The sequence below is a fragment of the Colias philodice genome, chromosome 8 (genome assembly GCF_061535455.1).
Source record: "Colias philodice isolate Cphi_HAF_F1 chromosome 8, ilColPhil1 Martin Lab GWU primary, whole genome shotgun sequence".
Taxonomy (NCBI): domain Eukaryota; kingdom Metazoa; phylum Arthropoda; class Insecta; order Lepidoptera; family Pieridae; genus Colias; species Colias philodice.
The window spans coordinates 7,387,607-7,394,327 of NC_143093.1; positions in this window are offsets into that span (position 1 = coordinate 7,387,607).

Genomic DNA, 6,721 nt, shown 5'->3' on the forward strand with positions numbered 1-6,721 from the left:
TCTTAGGTTTTACAAATGCTCAAAAAGATTTATTTGAATTTGAAAGCTCTTTCACTGATGATGACGATATTATAATTTACTTGTAATATCAGTCTATAATTCATATAAAAAACTATGACACGTTTAATAAAAAAGCACATATATGTAGTTAACATCGTTAATTTAGTTAATAAAATGACATCATACAAGCACGTCCCACGTGGGCAGACAATAGAGTAGCGGTGGGCGGGCGCCGCCAAAACGTGAGCCTACGCGCCCCGCCGCCCTACATCGAAAGCTCTATTGCCAATCAGATGTTTATAATAAACGATTATGACTGTGTATATGCCATTTTTTTGCACTATTTTGTACGTTTTTTACAAGCCTAGATTAAGTTGTATCGTCATTATAATGGGTTAAAGTAAGATAAGATATATTGAATTATTGTACAGGAGAATATAATAAAGCCACTTATTTTATATACTTCATGCATATACCTGTATGAAGGTATAACTTGTTTTTTTTATTGTCATTTTTAGTATCGTTTTTTCTAGATGTTTATTATTAAAGTCTGATGTAGGGTCATATAATTTTGGAGTGTGATAATGAACATTATACCAATAGAACTGAATCAATCATCAACAAAAATACAATAATATAATTGATAGTCCTTATAATTCACGCATTCGATAAAAGTAAACAGAACGAAACACATTTTATAATAAAAATATACTGTAGGTGTCAGTAATCACAGGCTATAATTCATTCTCCTAAGTGTCCATACTTATCAGATATTCAGAGATTGTGACGTTATTACTAATATCACAGTAGTGTAGCCGTGAAGCGGTGGCTGCTCCCCCGGGGGCTTTGTCGGTGCTCCCCCGCTGCTTGCGTCCACCACTTACGTGAAAAATTACACAAACACACTCCCGTGTACCTGAACCAAACAACTGAGCGATCACGCTACAATGAATCTTACCATTTCGGTATTAACGATGAATTCGGAATGCAGCATCATGGTTGTTACGTTAATGAATGTGTTAGGTCACTTTATGTGTCACCCATACGTAAGCAACGTCCACTACATCTCAATAAAGAGCGATCGGAGCGCGTCGAGCGGTCCCGGTGGCCCGCGGTGATATATCACCGTGGATGCCAATAAATAAGGGCCCAACTCGAGTCAAAGACGGCTATTTAGTAATTTTCTGCTTTTTTCATTCGATATCATACCCTAGTTTTATTTATTTGACGTCTGCTCAATAGCAAATGTTTCACAAACTTAACGTAGCAATATTTTCTTAACAAGGTCTTTCACACTATCACAGGTAGGTACATAAAAAGGTTTTATGATACAAATATTTCGATCTCAGTGGCATGGATCAGATCGAATATTTCGACACAATTCCAATAAAGTCATCAATGTTTCAAAATCAATTCGTCATCGATCAAAGTTTGTGATTTACCGTCGCGTTACGTCGTGACAGGTGCGCGGGATCGAACCGATACGATTTGCCTGGATGGCGATTCGATATTTTCTTAAAAAAAATATGAGCTTCAAGTTATTTAATGCTATGAGGACGGTCACGTTGACCAAAAAATTGATTATTAACGTCGTGAGCCTAATACCTTATCCGTGTGAAGAATTTCTTGACATTGTTAAACATAACTTAAACTTTAAATTTTATATTAACAGCTCCGTACGCAAGATGTTTTCCTGTCGTGTGGAATTTACATACATCAAGGACTTCGGAAATCGTAAATATTAAAAAGTTAAACATCTTGTATTCACAAAGCGTCGGCGCAAAAGCTTGCTGAGGGTGACAAATGTACTTATTTTACAAGTGATGTTCAGAGCAGAGCATACATTGTCAATAAATCAAATAAAATCTGAACTACTCACATGTCGAGAAAAAATATCTAGGTAACATTTATTACGTTTATTATATTATAAGAAGTATCTACATACCGAGTGTACATCATACCTAAAGCATACGAAGTAGGTATGTGTATTTAAAATAAAGATATAATATAAGTTCACTGTTCAAGACAGTCGACATCATCCTATTTTAAGGGGCATTTGTGAATATAATAAGCTAATTTCTGACGCGATCCGTAAACCGATTATCACAAACAAGGTGGTCCATCTTTTTTTTCTTTTATTTTTCAACGAGATTTTTATTTAACTACCTACAGACTACAGTATAAGTTACCTTCAGTAGGGCTTACTGAAGGTAACTTATATGAAGCTGCAATACAATAATTTCTTGTGTTCTCTAATTTGTTTAATTTCATTTTTTTTTTATAGAATTAAAAAATCCAATTTCTTGCTTTTCTATCTGGTACTAATTTTTAAAATTAAAGCTCAACGAAAAACTTCAAAACGTTATTAAAATAAATTATCGCTTTCAATGTCATGAATACTGCGAGTTTAACACTTTTGGATGTCTTTGTACTGGATCGTTTATATGTTGTCGAGTATATTACTGCTATTCCTGTCTTGTCTCGGTATAGTTGTTCCCGGAATGCAGCGGAAGTCCCGGGCTCGCGAGCCGCCTCCGTATTAATGGCCTTTTTAGACGCACTCCTTTGTTACTCGCTCATGTCCGGCCACTTTAACAAAATACGTCATCGTTCTATTTGTACGACATCACATACTGTTATCGTTAAAACTTAAATGCAATCGTCGCTTGTTGAAACCGCAATGGATATGATACAGTTCATAGTTGTTAGAAGAGTAAATAGAGACGTCGAATAATTTTCATCCACTAATTTGGACTGCTTTAAAGTGACGTATCCTGTTGTCAGATTTCCTGGCGTTAAATTAGTCACGCGCCGTATGATACTTTGTTTGATCGGCGCTTAGTTTCTCATATAAATAGATCCTTATGGAATTTCTATGTGTTTCGCTTAATTCTCGCAAAGCTATTTTGTGGGCTTGGCGGCTTAAAAACTATGAATCATGTTCGAAAATAAGTTCCCGCGACATTTCGCAAGGCCGGTCTGTGACCTGCCTTCAATGAATGTATAATAATAATATGGTCTAATTTATACTCCTTGTACAGTTTGGGAATTATTAGTTTTCATAATTTATAAAATCGCATTAATGACAAACTAATGTGTTTATTTAAATTAGGGGAAGTGTGAATTTTGTATGTTGGTATTGAAGCATCTAGCGATGCATAATCGTCGAGCTCTGCATATCATGTACATATCTACCTTTTCTTTTATTGTTTCGATTGAGCTTTCATTTCCTATCAAAAATAAATAAAATTTTATACATATTTCGGGAATAGTAGTACAAATTGAGTTTTGTTAGTAGGCCAGTGAGTCATGTCCCTCGAGCGAGAAGTAACAGGTGCCTGGGGTATAAGAGATCCGGTTCTTAACATTACATTAACACTAACTGCTATTTGCAATGCGATTACTGTTCTGACCTTATACTATTATACCGTGTTTCAAATTCTAAGCGTGTAAATTAATTGCCACATTTCTATAAGTTATATGCATAAATTAATTTAGATATATGGACCGAATTAAGGATTACCTATGGGCAATTCAATCATTTTTCAACGCAAAAATGATTGAATTTTGTAATTTTATGGTGACTGCCCTTTGTGTCATGTAGCTATGATAATTTTTGTCTGCGTTAGGTTAAGCAGACATCCAAATACTAATATTTCCACTTCAAGAAGGAGTTATGTCAAAGGAAAATCCATAAAGTTCATGTACCGGTGGGATTTCCGGAATAAACCCTATATTTTGTATTTCATCAGGATTAAATCTATATTTGTTCCAAATTTCATCTTAATCGGTTCTGTGGTTTAGACGTGAAGAAGAGACAGTCTCTTTTCTCGGGTTTAAATCTATATTCGTAGCAAATTTCATCTTAATCGGTTCTAAGTTCTGTGGTTTAGACGTGAAGAAGAGCCAGACATGTAGAGATAGAGTTACTTTCGCATTTATAATATTAGTAGGGATAATCCCACCCAGTCCGTAATATTTGACGACCGTGATTTGCTCTATTAATTCTTTATGTTTCCTGAAATAACATGGTTTAACTTTTAGATGAATAACCAACTTCTAATGTGATTTCGCTGAAGAGTAGACATTGTAGAGCATAATCTCGTGAAATTATCTATGTTTTTATTGACATAGTCTTTAAAATGTGTGTGTCAGGGTGAAGAATGTAAGATGCTTGTAAGATGTACAGTCAGAAGCATTAATATATTACCATTTGCAGATTAGCAAAAATATCTGTCATAAGAACGGGTTCAATAATATCTGTCTGCCCGTATACAGCAAAAATATCTGACATTAGTAGGCAGCATAATAAAGTGGCATCAAAATTATATGACGAAAATGTAGAGCAAATAATTGTGACAACCTCTCGAAGCATAAATATGTGACGTCACCTAGGAGGCAATAATATCTGACACAATTTTATATTTCTGTATTGTAAAATATAATTGATTCCTCACAAAAAGCATAAATATGTGACACTAGCTTTCCGCCCGCGGCTTCGCCTGCGTTTTCACAGAAATACCGCATAGTTCCCGTTCCCGTGGGAATTTTGGGATAAAACCTATGCTATGTGTTAACCCAAGTTACCCTTTATATGTCTGCTAAATTTTATTGTAATTGTTTCAGTAGTATTTGCGTGAAAGAGTAACAAACACACACATACACATCTTCACAAACTTTCGCATTTATAATACTAGATTAGTAGGATAGGATTATAGTAGGACTAGTAGGATAAGATAGGATAGGATTTTAAAAAGGCCAAACGTTTTTTTATTGAATTAGTGTTTTGTATTTTGCTGGGGTAAGAATATGAACAAAAGACACATTATATTTTGTAAATATTTTTTATTTAAATGAAATTACGATAATATGATAACTTGCCATAATTTTCGATACTCAATAAAATAATAGCAATATTATAGGTAAATGAAAATGAATAACGGAGCAATCGTGTCAAACGCCGCTAACGTCAAATACTAAAAACAATTTCTAAATACATAATACACGAAGGTTACACTGAACCTTCAAAAAAAATAGACCTACCCAAGTGGGTATTCATATAAGTATGTATATGAATACTTTAATTTTGTCATGATATGATATCCTTCTAATATTATAAATGCGAAAGTTCGTATCATGTAAGGATGTTTGTTACTCTTTCACACAAATAAAAGACAAAACAATGGAATTTGGCACACACATAGAAGGTAACTTGGATTAACGCTTATGAGAGCTTTTATCCTGGAAATCCCACAGCGTATTTTTCTTTGAAAACGCGGGCGAAGCCGCGGGTGTTAAGCTAGTAGGATATAATATCTAGACATACAATATGTAGTATACAACGACGGCACATATTAATTAATATGGTAATCATGTTTTAAAACAACGTAGTTAAAATACAATTTATTTATTTTATATTAATTCAATATTAAATTGAAAATAAAATTGTGTCAGATATTATTGCTTCCTAGTTGATGTCACATATTTATGCTTTTTGTGTGGAATCAACGCAAAATACAGAAATATAAAATTGTGTCAGATATTATTGCTTCCTAGTTGATGTCACATATTTATGCTTTGTGTGAGGAATCGATGCAAAATACAGAAATATAAAATTGTGTCAGATATTATTGCTTCCTAGTTGATGTCACATATTTATGCTTTTTGTGTGGAATCAACGCAAAATACAGAAATATAAAATTGTGTCAGATATTATTGCTTCCTAGTTGATGTCACATATTTATGCTTTTTGTGTGGAATCAACGCAAAATACAGAAATATAAAATTGTGTCAGATATTATTGCCACCTACTTGGTGTCACATATTTATGCTTTGTGTGAGGAATCGATGCAAAATACAGAAATATGAAATTGTGTCAGATATTATTGCTTCCTAGTTGATGTCACATATTTATGCTTTTTGTCAGGAATCGATGCAAAATACATAAATATGAAATTGTGTCAGATATTATTGCCACCTATTTGGTGACACATATTTATGCTTTGTGTGAGGAATCGATACAAAATACAGAAATATGAAATTGTGTCAGATATTATTGCTTCCTAGTTGATGTCACATATTTATGCTTTTTGTGAGGAATCGATGCAAAATACAGAAATATGAAATTGTGTCAGATATTATTGCTTCCTAGTTGATGTCACATATTTATGCTTTTTGTGAGGAATCGATGCAAAATACAGAAATATGAAATTGTGTCAGATATTATTGCCACCTAGTTGATGTCACATATTTATGCCGTGAACGGGAACTATGCGGTATTTCTGTGAAAACGCAGGCGAAGCCGCGGGCGGAAAGCTAGTGTCACATATTTATGCTTTTTGTGAGGAATCAATTATATTTTACAATACAGAAATATAAAATTGTGTCAGATATTATTGCCTCCTAGGTGACGTCACATATTTATGCTTCGAGAGGTTGTCACAATTATTTGCTCTACATTTTCGTCATATAATTTTGATGCCACTTTATTATGCTGCCTACTAATGTCAGATATTTTTGCTGTATACGGGCAAACAGATATTATTGAATTTGTTCTAGTGACAGATATTTTTGCACATCGCCCCCTAGGCATATATTATTGCTCGTGACTGTACCTAGAGCTAAGGACATAGTATTAAGTTTAGAATTAAGTTTTATATATTTATGGTTTGGCGTATGCCGTAAATAAATAAATAAATAAAATACATATATACCTACTGGT